Here is a 17,039-nt window from a genome sequence, read left to right as displayed (position 1 = left end):
GCTGGCTCATTTGCACGTAACAGTGTGGGTGGGGGACATGGGGCCTCGGACATGAGGTGCACCCGTGATAACGTCCATGAAAATGCTGGGCGTTCCCATGGTAATTTGCCTGTGACGTATGTGCCGGGGTGGGAAGCTGACCTCACCGGATGTCAGATGCCCACCATCTTCCCATATCAAGGCATCACATATCTAAGTCACCGGAGAGTGACTTCAATTTGCGAACACCTTAGAAATCATTCAATGGTTAGCAAACATCAATTAATTTCCTCCAGGCATGCAAGCTATGAATGGATGCTTTTGAAAAACATCCAATTGCATACATGTGGGTGAAATCAGCGTGCAAGCGGCGGGCGGTGTTTAGTTGACTCCCAAAGCTGTGAATTTCGCAGCTTTGGGAGTCAAACAGAATGACCTCCTTAATCTTCCAGTTTGAGTGAAAGGAGAAATATTTTTTTTTTTGTTTAGAGAATTTTTTTGACTCCTAGGTATTAATTTTCGGTACTTATGTAATATCTGGGCTCCCGTTTTTCTTATGAGACCGCGTCCCCTCGCGGAGCTCGCTGCGCTCGCCACGCTTCGGGCACGGTGGCTCGCTGCGCTCGCCACACTATATAAAATCAACTCCATGCGTAGTTGGATAGTAGGGGTATGAAAAAATGGGGTGCATTTAACATGGGAGCCCAGATAATACATAAGTACCTAATTTTCTAAAAGTCCTTTTTGGTTTCTTTTGATAATGGACTCACTCTATTTTTCTTTGTGTTTGAAAATTTGGTTTTGTCCATTTTGAAGATCAATAGTGATGTGAGTCAGTTTTAAAAGTCATAATTGAGTTAGCTTTAGCTGAATAGAAATAAGAAACCAACTCAATGTCAACTTAAAGTGGACCTAACACATAATCAGCTCCAGCCCCCATCAGCCTGTTTCTATCGCAGCTGCTGAGTAAGTCCAGAGCTACATACAGACTGCACACAGTGGAAACATCATTAGATGGTGAGTGGCATGTGAATAGATTTGCAGCTATTTACTGATACAGCAAATTTTTGAAAGCCTATGTGTGGTGAAAGGAGAGCTGATACCAAGAGAATCAGGTAGGGGCGAAGATCAGCTTACTCCATCAAGCCAACAAAGCTAGAAGATCCCTTCATCATCTTGGCACCCCAGTAACGAGGCATAATAGGAACGGACACATCCAGGCACAATTTCCTTTACAATACAGCAGTTGTTTTTTTCTTCAATAGAGTAATTTTATGGTTTATATTCAAAACATTAAACACTGAAACTTAAATAATTACACATAGTTTAACACTATATTTATTGATCTAACCAGTCCTGTTCCCTAAAATTTAATCTATCATCAAGAAAGAATAATATTCCCTTTATAAAGTCATATAGAATTTAAGTAAACGACTACTTTGCCTTAGAGGCTGCAAATGATAATATCAAATGTTTGAAAAACATTAAAGTCAATCGGCATAATCTGAGTTGATCCATCTATGCCATAACTTTTCATATTTATACATTCTAACCCTTAACATATATATATATATATATATATATATATATATATATATTTCATGCTGTAAAGTAGAATTGACCAACCCCTTCCAATCTTTAAAAAACGGACCCGACTGTGCCATCCAAGTGCGAGCTATACATAACTTTCCTAGAGCAATCAGGTTAATAACATACAGAGAATCATCTTTATGAAGTATTTCTGCATCCCCTGCTCCCAACAAGCACACCTTGGGTGTAAGATAGTCTGCCGGGATTCCTGTGACTGTCAAAGCAGTCTTAATTTGCTTCCAAAATTTTTGGACTACAGAGCATATCCATATAAGGTGCCAGAAGCCGCAATCCATCCCTCTACATTTAGGACAGCTGAATCTCTACCACCAAATTTAACCAGTCGCTTAGGAGTCAGATATGTTTTATATAATATAAATAATTGGACCTGTTGAGTCCTTATTGAAGTTGTAGCAAGGGACAGAAAATTCCTAGCAGCATCCCATTCCATATCATTTAGGGAACCCAAATCACTCTCCCAAACTCTGTTGTTGAACCTGCATAGTATCAGTATGATGCTCAGATATTAGAAAAAAGAGTAGGCCACAGAAATACTCTTTTTCTCTCTCAAATTTAGAATACTCGTTTTCAAAGGGGAAGTAACAATATAAGGGGGAGTATCTTCAAATTGCGCTTGTAGGGCATTTCTCAGTTGTAGATAGCAACAGGAAAGTGTACCTTATAAATTAAATTCCGCTTGTAATTGTTGGAATTATTTCAAAATACCTGAATTATATAATTGACCTAATGTCTCAATTCCCAGTGGAGACCATACATTAATCCCATGAATTTTCCTCAATCCTGGTAATCGACGGGAGTGCCAGAGAGGAGTGTCAGGGTCATAATCACAATATTTAACCAGTCCTTGAATGTCTTTCCAAATTTTTAGTGCCTGTGTGAGTATAGGGGACCCTCGAATGGAGGTTTCACTACTCAGGAGTAACTGAAGCGGGGTTCTCCCTGAAGCAGTATGCTGAATAAAAGCTAGAGATTAAAAATCAGGAGAATCATCCTTTAACCATTGACGAATATAAGTCAATTGCGAGGCGAAGTAATAAACTTTAAAGTGTGGTAAAGATAGTCCCCCATCTACTTTAGTTCTAGTTAGATTATCAAAACTTATTCTCAGACGTTTGTTAGCCCAAATTAAAGAGGAGATCAAACTATTCAATTTCCGAAAAAAACTAGTTGAAAGATACATAGGAGAATGCTGTACCACGTTTAAAATTTTCGGTTGCACAACCATTTTAATTAGATTCACCCTACCTGTTACAGTTAGAGGCAGTTTACACCAAGTTTTGGTTTTATCTTTAACATAAGAAAGAATTTGTAGAAGATTCAATGAAGGATAATCGTTGTAATTAGATTAGTAATTCCTAAATATTTAAACCGATCAGTCCAGCATAACGGTAATGGAATTTTGGGATTAACTGGTGGATCTTCTCTCACTGGCATAATGAATGATTTATTCCAATTAATTTCCAGGCCCGAAAATCTACCATAGCTTTCCATAACCCTCGCTGCCCCTGACCGGCGAATATGAGCTCCTGCGGCGAACGCCGCAGGGAGCCTAAGGACAGTGGCAGGCAGGGAGATGGAAGTCTCCCTGCCTGCCCCAGAACGTTTGTCGGTGGGAGGTGGGCTCCCCGGGTGCCAGGCAGCACAGGCTGCCCCCCGGGGGTGCCAGCAGGGGACCGGGTATATTCACTACACCTGATAATGCATATGTAATGATCGGGTGAAGTGAATATATGAATATGTAATGAGCGGCTCGGCTCCAGCCCCCTGCTGGCTGGTCTGTGTAAAAGAAAAAATATAATTTTTTTTTTTATTAAATATATATTCATGTGCTTACAGCACATGAATAAAAATAGCATGCCCCTCCTCAGAATAAAATTCCAGATTTTTTGACACCAATTGTAAAAAACAAAACACTTTATTTTAAAAGTTCACCTTCCACTTCACCATAAAAAGATAGCGATTGCTACTCGGTGATTAATGGCGAAAAAAACCTTGAAATGTATTCGCCATCTTGTCATTGAATAGGGTGATTCACTGTTTTAGTCAGAAATTCGCCTTACAGCACAAAATCGCCATAAAAACCTGGTGAATCAGCCTCATTGAATACCGCCCAATGTGTTGTTGCAGCTTGAGCAGTAGGTTGAAGTTTAGCCTATGGTGCCTAAAAGCCTTACACTAGCCCTGTATAAATCTAGTTTGTTGCATACAAATATCAAGAAATTGCTGAATTCAACTCTTTGTATTATCCACTGCAAACATCTGCTTTTCTACAATTGTTAACCTCTTGCTTCACAAACCAATGCACTTGTGAGTGTGACAGATAATCTAGGAAAACCAGAGTAATATGCCTCATAAATGAAGACCTGTGTCTGAATTGTATGGGATGTATGTTTAAATGTGAGTTTACAATAGGTATGTGGGGGTTCTCTGACTGTGAAGCTTTACATACATATATATATATATATATATATATATTCCCCTGGCTTTTTCAGATAACACTACAAATCATACCTGGCAGAATCATCTGTTAGTACTGGCCTCAGTGACTTGCGATGGGTGGTAGATCTAATATCTCAATGTCATATAGAGGATCTGTCAGGAGAAAGGAAAGAGTTATGAATGAGTTTGAAAAATAAACTTTTTTAAAGTTTCTAAGCAAAAGCACTTTTAAAGAAAAATGTTTACTTTAAAGAAAAGTAATTGACAATGTAAGATGTGAAGAATAGTCTCTGCATGGTCAGTGCTGCCCTTTTCTATTCCAATGTACAATACTGTAGCTGAACGACACCAGAATGAAATCTGTATCTGACTACTACACTTCTCTGCTTCTCACAAGGCGCTTATTAGTTTAGCAAAGTAACCAAACTGTATTGGAGAAACGTGGCAATTTCAAATTCACAACAAATTGGAATTAAATTCGACCTCCAAAGCTCTAGTTTTAATACACAGCAATTTGGATGGTTAAAATGCAAATCACCATAAATGTGCAGAGATTTGCAGTGGGTTTGAGAGGCCAAAATCACTGGCAATGTAAGCCAAACAGAAAATGACTACAGTATATCTGGCAGGATTTCTCAAAATGCATTCAATTTCAGATACAGTATTTGTTTGGCCAGAGGCAATCTTATTGTTTGGTAATTTTTGTTTGCTGGAGATTTGTGAACTTGCAGCCTATAAAATCTGATTTATATACAGAATACTGATAAAATCCAGGAGGTTGATTTGTGCAATGTTTTCTGGCATTTTACATCAATTTTGTATCCAATACATGCTAAAATCTGTAGATTTAAGCAAATAGCATTTCCCCCATTGATTAGTGTCAAAGAGAAGCAGTTAGGAGCAGCAGGATATAGTGTATCAAAATGATGGTATAGACTAGTACAGAGGTAGATCAATGACACCCTGCAAATAGGCCCCCAAAAGAGAAAGCTGAAAGAGAAAGCTGGCAAGGACTTGTGAGAAGGGCAAGGCTGAAACAGGGCAAGTTCTTGTGGGGAGGGAAAGTGGCCTCATGGGAAGACCCCTATACACTGCTCTTTAGATGTAACCATGAGTTTGATTTACTCAGTAGCAGCCACCAGGAACACACTAGGGGGCTAGGGGGGTGAGTCACAATTATTTGTATTCTTATTATGCAAATGCAGCCACAAATGCCATTCCTGCGTGTACATCAATGAGGCCCGAATGTGCATGCAAGGTATGACATTCCCCCATTTCTGCATCCATGCATGATATAATAGCAATTGTTGTGCTATTATTATATGCCAACATCAGTTGCACCATCAAAAATTATACCAGCCATATGGCAGGTGCCGTTTCTCCATCTGACTATGGCCTACAATGCTTGCAGCTGCTTCCATTACTTTATGCAATAGAGAACACTTATCCTTGTGTATCAGTACCTATTTCCCTATAGATTGTAAACGTGAGAACAGGACCCTCCTAACTTTAAATGTATGAAAATATCCAGTTTGTTGTATCACGGTTTAAAATTGTAAAGCGCAATGGAATTTGCTGCACTATATAAGAAACTGTTAATAAATAAATTACAGTCAACACACAACGTTAACACTACCACAACACACCAATGTATTTCTAGCTACCTCCTAGTTACCATCACTTTCCACAACATTTCTGTTGAGGTCAGTTTTGCATGTGACAGCACCTGTGTGCATACACTCTGTGTAAAACATGCAAAACAGTTTTTGTGAATGCTCAGCTGCAAAACATTGCTCAACTTGAGGCTCTGAGTTATTCCCAATGTCTTCAACATCTGTCACATTCGTATTTATAGCATTGGATGAAATTATTCCTACTTATGGAATTTCAGAAACAATAAAGGCAGATAATGGTCCATCATTTCAAAGTGGCAATTTTAGTAAGTTACTTAAACATTTATAAATTCAACATAAAAAAAAGGATTCCAATGTGATCCAAATTGAATGGTCTTTGTGACCAATTCATATGCAAGCTTAGATGCAAATAACGATTGATTCTAATTCTAATGGCCTCCTTCCCAAAGCCTGCATATATGGCGAATAGCCTGTTTTATACTTATGCGGTGAGCGGAGGGCAAAAAACAATATCAAGAGCAGAGCTGTGTGACCTGCCACTTAGCATACCAAGAGGATGGGTAGGTGCTGCGAACTTTCATCACAGTCACCGGTGGGAGAGCGGAACAATGGTTCATGGCCATGGTCAGCGCTGGATACTGACTGCTGAGGACACAGTCCACCCAGCATGAGTTACAGTCAATGACCGCTTATTGCTATTTACACTCTGTGTCTCAGCTGATCTGCCATTTCATAATCCGCACATATCAATTGAAACAACTTGTGGAACTGCAATATTTAATAACAAAGATACAGACATTTAACTGGATACAACAATTACTTTGGACATTTGTACCTCAACATTCCCCAATGTTCCTCAAAAGAAGCTACCCGTTCAGAGAGCAGTGAATCCATTTACCTGAAACTAACTGGGGTAAGAGTCAGGGGAATATTCAATTGAATTCTAAGGCTAATCCATCAGGGAGATTGAGCAAACCACCAGAAAATTGGACACTTGTATATACCGTATGAAATCTGAAAATTTCTCAAATAGTATAATTATTTTAAATTATTTTGTTTTTATTGATATATGAACTCTAATTTAAATTTATTGAATCTTTTTTCACCTCAGTGCACTCTCTTAATTTAATGTTTTTCTTGTGAGCATTAAATTCCAATTATCTGGAAGCAGCAATTTGTTTAGAGGGGTATAATTGAATCTATTTTTTTATTGATGTAATTTTATTTGGGAAGAATTGAACCTCTTGCAACTGGTAGGATTCCTGACCTTCAAGCCTGAATATGAGACTTTGCAAAGCCCCTGAACCAACATTCTGATCTTTACCTGAATCCATGGGCCTAGAACAAACTGTCAGGTTTCCGGTATCATGTAAGCTCAGGCAGACTCTAGTGTTGCTTCAGAAAGTGTATAAACCAACAGGAAACTAGACAGTCTGAGGCCAGTCTTGCAAATGAGGTTTAAAATGTTTTAAAATAAAAATGAATTTTTGGAACAGGTTTTATGAACTGAACCAGACCTAGTGGTTAGTGAGAACTAAATAATACTGGATCACATTGAACAGATTAGAACTGGCAGATACTGGAACTAGTGTGAATGTGAATGCTGGTTTACTGAACCCAGCAATATGGATACATTTGGAATGGTGAGCTGAACCCAGCTATCTGGACACACTTATAAAAGCAGGTGTGCTTGAATATTGCTGCAGAGAGAAAGACATAAAGAGTACACAGTAGCCAGTAGCCAAAACAAAACTGAGAAAGTTACAATGTTCTGGGCAGTTCGCAGATTCTCCCAGCAGCCCTTTTATCCCCCTTGATGTTCAGACATTAGAACATCAAGTTGGATGATTGTCAGCAGTCACAAGCATTGGTTCACAGTGGAGAGCACATTGGTGGCTGGTATGCAACCCACAGGGTTTCTGGACCCGAAACATGCTGATAAATGGTAAGACACAATGGGAAGAACATTAAGAAAATATTACAAGTTTTTTTCAAGGTACCACATTTTTGCAGAATCTAATTCTCTAAACAGCAAATAGATTCCTAAGATGATGTAGACATTATCACTTGAACTTCAAGGCACTTAAAATGTGCAATCAGAAACATATTTAAAGTACATTGACTTGCAAACAAACTATGAACCCTTTGCCATTAAGAACATTCCCAAGGATGTAATGTAGCTGCTGAATGGCATCCTTCACAATCTTCAGATATAGATTCAGTCTACTGTAAGCGTCCTTCAGCTAATAATTTCAGTTTCATTGTTACAATGGACACTTTTTATAATAATAAACTTGGCAGGCACTATTACTATAGAAAGTACATTAATGTCCCTTGAGATGCAGACAGTTTGTCTCTTCTTGATGAAAATCCAGTCAAAATCCCGGCGATCAGAATCCCGGCGGTTGAAATACCGATGCCGGAATCCCGACTGCTGCAATGCCGGCAATTTCTCCCTCTATGGGTGTCCACTACACCCATAGAGGGGGAATAAAATAGTGTGCTGAGCATAGCGAGGCACTGGGCCCGCTGCGTGGCGAGCAACCCCTTGTTGGGATTCTGGCATCGGTATTTCGACCGCCAGGTTTCCGACCGTCAGGATTTCATACTGAATCCCATTATACAATGCATCACAGGGATTTGTGCAGTGGCGTAACTACCTATTATGCGCCCCCCTCGCCGCTAAAATTTCGGCACCCTCCCTTGCCCTCCCCCTCCCCTCGGCGCACCCCCCGATGCTCTTACCTGCCCAGCCGAATCTGCAGTCACAGTCCCGTCACCAGCTCCTGCTGCTATAATGAAAACGGACTCTTAGAAAATGGCTGCCCCCATACCGCAGACGGCGACGGGACCATGAAGGCAGGCAAGACAGCAGCGGGTAACTATAGCCCCGCAGACCCCCGGTGCCCAAATGTTCTCTGCGCCTCCCCGCCACCGTGGGGGCTGCGGAGCTATAGCTACGCCACTGGATTTGTGCCATCTTTAACCTTAATATCATAAATTGTTAGATAACACTGGGAGATATCTAATTTATCAAATGATGACACCAGTAGGAAGCTTTTCTATCAGTACTGAGAGCTAAATGTCTATTTGCTTTTTTTTTGGAAACACTCATTGGTTTGTGGTAGAAGAGATATCAACAATCCTTCAACTTTTCAATAAGTGTGAGCTCCCATTTGAAGGGCCATCTTTGTAATTTAACAGCCATTATAGCAGTTACTTGTATTTTTTAGGATTGACTAAAGACAAAATTGGTTGGTACCCCATTATCAAATATGAACATCTGTACATCAAGTACTGGTAGAATTAATATGTTACCCGTTCATGACTTAAAGCTTGGCAATCTATTTGTGCATAATAACATTATGCCAATATTAAGGATCTCAATACATAGACAATTGGTTATTCTCATTTAGAATATAATGGGAGACTACTCCTATTCCATAAGGTGTGGCATCACATGACCATTTGATTGGTAGAAATAAGTAAAAGTGAGCCTTTCGCTCTTGAAAACCCTGTTCCTAATATGTAGATTAAGTCAATGGAGATCCTTTCTGTAAAAGTTTGATCAATGGGTGTAAAATGGTTGATATCTTAGATATGCATTTCTAAACAAGATCTCACCTAAATGGGTTTCCAGTAATATTTCAACTTTGTCTTAAGACTAGTGAATACATTTTTATTAATTACTGTATGCTGTATGTCCCTAGTGACTAGATGCTGTGTGCATGCTCACACTGGAACAAATCTGTGATCATGACCTCTACAAAAGGGGGATGTCCTGCATCAAAAGGATGGCCTCTACAAAAGGGGATGTCCATTTCAGAATGTTAGGAGGTATGGTTATGTATATTCAATTAGATACAGTGTTTTATTAATCAAATTGTATTATAAAGTAGTTACCATTTATGCAAATGTTTCCTGCTTTACCATCCCTTAATACTATAACTAAAAGGTATAAAACATTCACTAGGTTGTACATGCAATAACATTCCTGATTTTTTCCATTTTCCTCCTTTTGACACAACTCTTATTCAAACAATATATGGTCACTAGGTCGACATGAGAAAGGTCAACATACATTGGGTTGACCACTGAAGGTCGACAGGCTTTAGGTCAACACTTTCAAAAGGTTGACACAGGTTTTTAAAGTTTTCTTTATAGCCAATGTGCCGTTAGTATTTCATGCCCTACCATCCAGTAGGGAGTGGAGGGAGAATATATTTGTGTGTCGAGCAAATTGCGGTGCACTTTTTCGAGGTCTATGTCATCCTTTCCATTGTCAACCTAATGCATGGCCTTGTCGCCCTAAAGCCTGTTGACCTAAAGCCTTGTTAACTTAAAGCCTTGTCGATCTAAAGCCTAATGCATGGCCCTGTCAAACCAAAGCCTGTTGAACTAAAGCCTGTCGACCTAAAGCCACCTCAACCTTTAGAAGATGTCGATCTAAGGCCTGTTGACCTTTAGTGGTCGACCCAATGTATGACGTTGGGTCGACACAATGTATGACGTTGGGTCGACGTTTGTTGGGTCGACCCAATGACCCATACTCAATTACAATTTTTTTTCAATTTATTACAATGCTGGCTTGCAGGGCATTAGGTTTCCCTTTCCTTTTACAATAGATGACATATATATTTGTCTAGGCAGCATACTCTATATTATATATCGCACTGTACAGTCTCAGCTGAATCCAGATCCTTTTATAATGCTTTCAATGGGAGTTTTAAAAGAGAGCTACTATAAACCTTTCACATGTACAGTATGTCTGGTCATCCAAGTTAAACTGTCACTGTCAAGTCACAACAATTTTTCTTTGGAATATATGGTTCAAGGCCTAACAGAACACTTACAGGAAACATGCTGCTTGCAAATAGATATTTTTAACAAAGACTTTTAGAAATTAAATATATTTAATGCTATTAATTTTATAAATCTGATAATGTTTAGATAAAAAGTTTGTGGTTTACTTTATTCTAGGAAGTAATGGAAATAATGCTAGATGCAACCCTGGGTTATGTGCTTAGTAGGTTGCATATTTCTAGTAAGGAGATAAATAGGATTCAGTTGTAATAATTCTTAAGCAAGCATTTCTGTGCAGATTTGTATTACATATATCTTAGTCAATATTTGCTGCTGTCATCAATTCCGCTGATATAATGCAGAAGGTCAGTTCCGGCACAAACACGTAGATCTCTAAAGTCAGACCTACCATGAAATGGTCTATGGCTCACACTGAGTAGCTTGCAGCATTAGATAAAAGCACATAACCATACGTTTCATGTCAGACCTAAGGCAAAACTTCATGTATTATATGTGCTGTGCTGCAAGAATTGTGCTTTTATTAGCAAAAATTAAATCAGGCAAATTAAATAAAAACAAGTATATTGCTAAATGATTAATTATATATCAAACATGTAGAAGTTTACAATGAAAAAGTATTGTGTTTTATTGCAAAACATATGGCTATTTTCACAATTTACATTAGTGCGGATCTATCTGGAAATATATTCATTTTTAATAAATTACTGTAACTGTCATGTGAATCATCAAATATTCTAATTTGTAAGTATCAACCAAACTCTTCACAAGATGGTTCCAGCTTTTCTTTATACATAAATATTCTGGAATGCAAAATTGTAAAAAAATACATTTCATTATTGGCTAACATGGTTCAAAATAATAAAAATACAAAGCAGTTCTCATTGGCCATTGTTCTATGATTGGAGCGGAATGAAGCTAACAGAAAAATATTCACTGAATGGGCTTAGTCAAACCCAGATGTACTAAGCTGGAAAGTGATAAAAGAGAGAGTGATAAAAGAGAGAGTACCAGCCAATCAGCTCCTAACTGCCACATTACAGGCTAGGTTTGAAAAATAACACGTAGGAGCTGATTGGTTGGTGGTTTTTCACTCTCAATTTTATCACTTTTTATGGCTCAGTACATCTCGCCTTACTCTTGTTTATTTATAAATTTACCAGTTTGTCTTTGTGTTCCCTTTTGCCTCAGCACCCTGTCTTTACTGAACATCCCTACTGGTGTTAACTGGCCACCTGCAGTGTCAGATTAAGACTTGGGGCCATTCCTACTCTGCTTCAACAGCATGGCCTTCACTCATCATTCAGCTTGTAATAGCAATTACAATCATCTTAAAAGTCTTCTTTCTGTAACCTATCTACAGAGCATTACATACATTAATAGGGTACAGAAAGCATAAAATAAATTCAATAAACAGGACATGACATCTGGGGTCCACCGGGCCCAAGATGAGTAGGAGGGCAGTTATATATATATCTTCCTGATGAAGACGCGAGTTAGCGTTGAAGCGCGTTGAGCACCATCTCCACCGCACCCCAAATTGCTCCTTTGCACATCAGAATGCACCATACTCTGCACTTTATTCCGGACCAGTCATTTGTTCACCTCCAGGATTCCTTTTCCTCTGTTCAGCAGCTACAAGCAGTGTTATGCAAGGTATGCACATACCGGAAGGACTGCCGCACATAAACTTGCTCTAAATAACCTGGATCAACTGGGAAATTATCCGGATTGGACAATTTATGCAGCAATATCAGCAAGGAGCCCCCCCCCCCTCACTATTTTCCAGTACAACTGGTAACTATTATATGCTGGTGCAATAATTTTGTGGAGCTTATACCTTTATACCCCTTGTTTATAACATTGTGTTTTTTAAATATTTCAAATTTTTTCATTGTACTATGAGAATTCTCATTAAATTGTATATTTTAACATAATATCATTTATTAAATGTATAAAAAAATCATTTGTGGTAGTGTACATTCCTTCAGTATAAACCTAGCGCTGTACATCCATTTTTTTCTTCAGAACTAGATTTGACTTGGTCAATTGGCAAATACTTTTGTTAGCCTACCCAGTTATTTTTTTTTAACAATCAGTCATGGAAATCAGAATCAGAATCAACTTTATTGGCCATGTATACTCGCGCATACTAGGATTTTTTTGTGGATTACAGAGCAGCTGCAAACAAGGGAACAAGCAAGGGAACACGGGGGGGGGAGGTGAGACATACAGGGGGGTTATTCTAGTCCATTCTTTCTGACAAAATCCTTCTTAGATGGACAAAACCATGTGCACTGCGGGTGGGGCAGATGTAACTTGTGCAGAGAGAATTAGATTTGGGTGGGGTTTTTCTTCAAAGTGAGATCTATATTTAAGTGTAAAATCATGCAGTCAGTATTTTCCCTGCACAGAAACAAAATAACTCACCCAAATCTAATTCTCTCTGCACATGGTACATCTGCCCCCCCTGCAGTGCACATGGTTTTGTCCATCTAAGAAGGATTTTGTCAGAAAGAATGAACTAGAATAAACCCCACAGAGACATTTCAACTTTTTTGTGTACATGCATTGGATATTTAACGTTTCAATGATGAGCATAGTTAGAAAAGCATAGTTAGACGAGTTCTATTTCAATTCGTTTGTAGCACATTGTTCAATTGGCAGATAGAAGCTATTTGCAGATCTGGATGATTTGGCAGGGATCGATCTGAAGCGTCTGCCCGATGGGAGAATGTCAAATAGGTTGTGCCCAGAGTGAAGCTTGTCTGTCGCGATCTTCCACGCACGCTTCTTTAACCTGGCTGTGTACTCACCAAATAATAACAGTTTACTCACCAAATAGACTTACATAAGAACAGATGTAGAACAGTACAGGTCAGATAATAGCAACTAATCCTCTTACTTTTTTTAGAGTTTAGTTTTATTTTCTTCAACTCACTTTATTGATTGGACATTCGAAATTCAATTAAGTGTGCACACTTGACATTTCCATTTGAGATTTTTTTTAATTTGATGTCATGTCAGTTATAAGTAGCATTATTATTGTAGTTTTCTTTTCAGCTCACTTGTGTTATAGATGTTTAATTACACCACCAGAGCAAACCACAAACGTTCTTGCTTACATTTGTTATTTTAAGGGATGCTCATAAAAATAATTTTGTTCCTGAGCTTCCGCTTTACTTTATTAACAGTTTTCCTATATAGTGCACACATATTCCGCAGCACTTTACAGAGAATATTTGAACATTCACATCAGTCCCTGCCCCAGTGGAGCTTACACTTTTTATTAATTACCACATGCACACGCACACACAGACATTCTAGCTTTAATCTGTTGGGAGCCAATTTAACCTACTTGTATATTCATTCACTAAACAGTGTGGTAATTTCATGATTTGCTTACATCTATTATAATAACACAATATTCAATCTCTAAGTCATGGTGCAGCGTGCTAGTCACAGCATTTCATTATGGTAAGCTATGCCACGAGAGATACATGCCATACAAAACACAGTTTAACCGTTGGGCCAAGAATGTTCCATGGATGAAAACTACAGAGTGCATTCTATTCTATTTGGGGCAGTACGAATGGTGTAATGGTTAGCCTCACAGCACTGAGGTTATGGTTTGATTACCACCATGGCCCTAACTGTGTGGAGTTTGTATATTCTCCCCGTACTTGGGTGGGTTTCCTCCCACAATCCAAAAATATACTGGTAGTTTATTTGTCTCCTAACAAAATTAACCCTAGAATGAATGTGTGTGAGTTGACATGTAGGGAATATGGAGTGTAAACTCCACTGGGGAAGGGACTGATGTGGATGTTCAAATATTCTCTGTAAAGCGCTGCGGGATTTGTGTGCTCTATATACTGTAAGTAACTGTTAAATAAATGTTCATGTTGAATAACAATGACGTGCTACTGCAGATATCAGTTGCAATTGACCTGACAGGCTTCTGTTAAAGTAGTCTGTGTACCCTAGTGGCTAAGGTGACAGCATACCATGCACAGCGCCTGGGGTTTGGTTCCTGCGCAGGATCAATTCAGTGTTATTATTTCTCCAGTATTATTTTAACATTAAAATACTTTGTCAATATTACTTGTGCAAGCTGGCACACTTAACTTTGCTTTAAAAAAAAAACACATACAGCCTTACAAATAGAATGAAGACTGGGTACATTCTATTTGTGTTACCGAATGTTCAGGTAGTCTGCTGAACGCTCTTCAAAGATGCAGTATGCACCTCCCCCCAAACTGTCATTTCTATGCTTTGCCATTCAGATGCATAGGACGCTAAACCACACTTTCGACCTTGAAGGGTACCTGTAGAAAGATGCTAACTACAACAAATAAGATTGGTGTTTGGGCGCTAGACTGTATTTATGTTCTGTGTGGAACTGGTTGCATGTTCAGCACCTCCCCATCAGTATCACTCACTTCTATTCGTTCCCACTGAGCCTGAGCTCACTGCATGGTTTACCACCTCCACCCCCTCCATCAGTCTCTTCCCTTCCTTGCCATTAATTGCCTCTACTAAGATCAATATACATAGCGTTACATAGTTACCTAGTTAGTAAGGTTGAATAAAGATGCTCTTTCATCGAGTTCAACTTGTTTAAGAACAGATTGCTTAAATATTTGATTTTCCAGACTAAGTTTTAATAATTTAATTATAATACAGGGCATCTAGATGTTATACTGTCCATGCTTTGTGCACTCATCCCTCTGCTAAACCCTACCAATAGAATAGTTAAACCTGTATGTTGTTTGCCACTAGAAATGTGTCTATCCTGCAACATTCAGTTCCAAACTTTCACTACCTGTACAGTAAGGACCCCTTCCTTCAAAGTGTGCGGAATCACCTCTCTTCGAGTCTATGGGGATGTGCTCTAGTCCTGTACTCAGCCATCAAGCTAAAGAGGGTGACTTACAAATCCCTGTATTGCCCTGAAGATATTTGTAAATGTTAATCATGTCTCCTCTTAGACATCATTTTTCAAGTATAAATAATCCTAGTTTGGCTAATATCTCTTCATAGTTTAAGGACTCCCTCCCTTTAACAAATTTAATGTGGAGCCCAGAATTGCTCCCCGAACTTAAGGGGAGGCTTAAGTAGAGTGGCATGATTACATTGTCCTCCCTTGCTTCTATGCCCCATTTAATACAAGCCAGGATTCTAACTGCCTTGGTGGCTGCTCCCTCACACTGAATGGTACAACCTAGTTTGTTATCAATTAGTACACCTAGATCCTTCTCCAGTTTCGACTCTCCTAGCTCTACCCCATTTAATTTTAGGTTGCCTGCTGGTTGTTTTGTCCCAGGCATAGGTGCCGATTTATGTTTTTGCTGGTGGGTGCTCAAGCCAAAAAATATAGAGGAGTGGCTTCATGGGGAAGGGGTGTGGCCACAAAATAATACCAATTTATATTATGGAGCACGGTTGTCTCCAATATTACAATTATGGCAACAGAGTTCCAGATCCATAAATGCCCCCACAGTACAGGTACATAAATGCCCCTACAGTGCAGGTACATTAATGCCCCCACAGTACAGGTACATAAATGCCCCCACAGTGCAGGTACTCAGACAGAATACACTCTTCCCAGCATACTGTTTCCAAGGTGGCGGGTCCGGCAATGTGGGTGCTGCAGCTGCAAATTAGCAAGCTAATATTGCATCCCAGCAGCAGGACTCGGGCCCGTGGGTGCTCAACAATTTCTGTGGGTGCTCGGGCCCTTGAGCACTCACAGAATCGGCACCAATGGTCCTAGGTGCATGACCTTACATTTGTCTGTGTTGAACCACATATTCCATTCATGCATTTCAATTAGTCTGCCATTTGTCTGCCGTATAATTCCATGCCTGCCACCATGTGTGCCGTATCAGTCCAGGGTGCCGCCATCTAATTCCATGTGTGCTGTATCAGGTCAGGGATGCCCGCATGTGTGACAAATAATTCCTGCGGTGAGCCAAGTGTGTCATATAATTCATGGGTTGCTCCAAAGTCTGCTGTATAATTCATGGGGTGCTGCTAAGTGTGCCGTCATAGTCCAGGGGTGATGCTGTGTGCTGTATAATTTATGGGGTGCTGCTAAGTCTGCTGTATCAATCCAGGGGTGCTGCCATTTTTTATTAAAAGAATAACTCTTTTTACTGCAGGAGTGTTACTATGTGTGCCGTATAATTCCATGTGTACTGTGTCAGTCCAGGGGTTCCGCCATCTGTGCCGTATAATACCATTATGCTGCCAAGTGTGCTGTATTAGTCCAGGGGTGATGCTAAGTGTGCCATATCAGTCCAGGGGTGATGCTAAGTGTGCCATATCAGTCCAGGGGTGAGCCAAGTCTGCCAAATAATTCCTGGGGTGAGCCAAGTCTGCCGTATAATTCATGGGGTGCTGCCAAGTGTGCTGTATTAGGTCAGGGGTGATGCTAAGTGTGCCATATCAGTCCAGGGGTGCTATTTACTGTGCCGTATCAGTCTAGTGTTTGTGCCGCCCACTTGTGTCACTTATCATAGTTATCCAACTACTTCCGTGCAACCTTTTGGC

The sequence above is a fragment of the Crinia signifera genome, chromosome 4 (genome assembly GCF_055691185.1).
Source record: "Crinia signifera chromosome 4, ASM5569118v1, whole genome shotgun sequence".
Classification (NCBI taxonomy): domain Eukaryota; kingdom Metazoa; phylum Chordata; class Amphibia; order Anura; family Myobatrachidae; genus Crinia; species Crinia signifera.
This window is presented reverse-complemented; position numbering follows the sequence as displayed.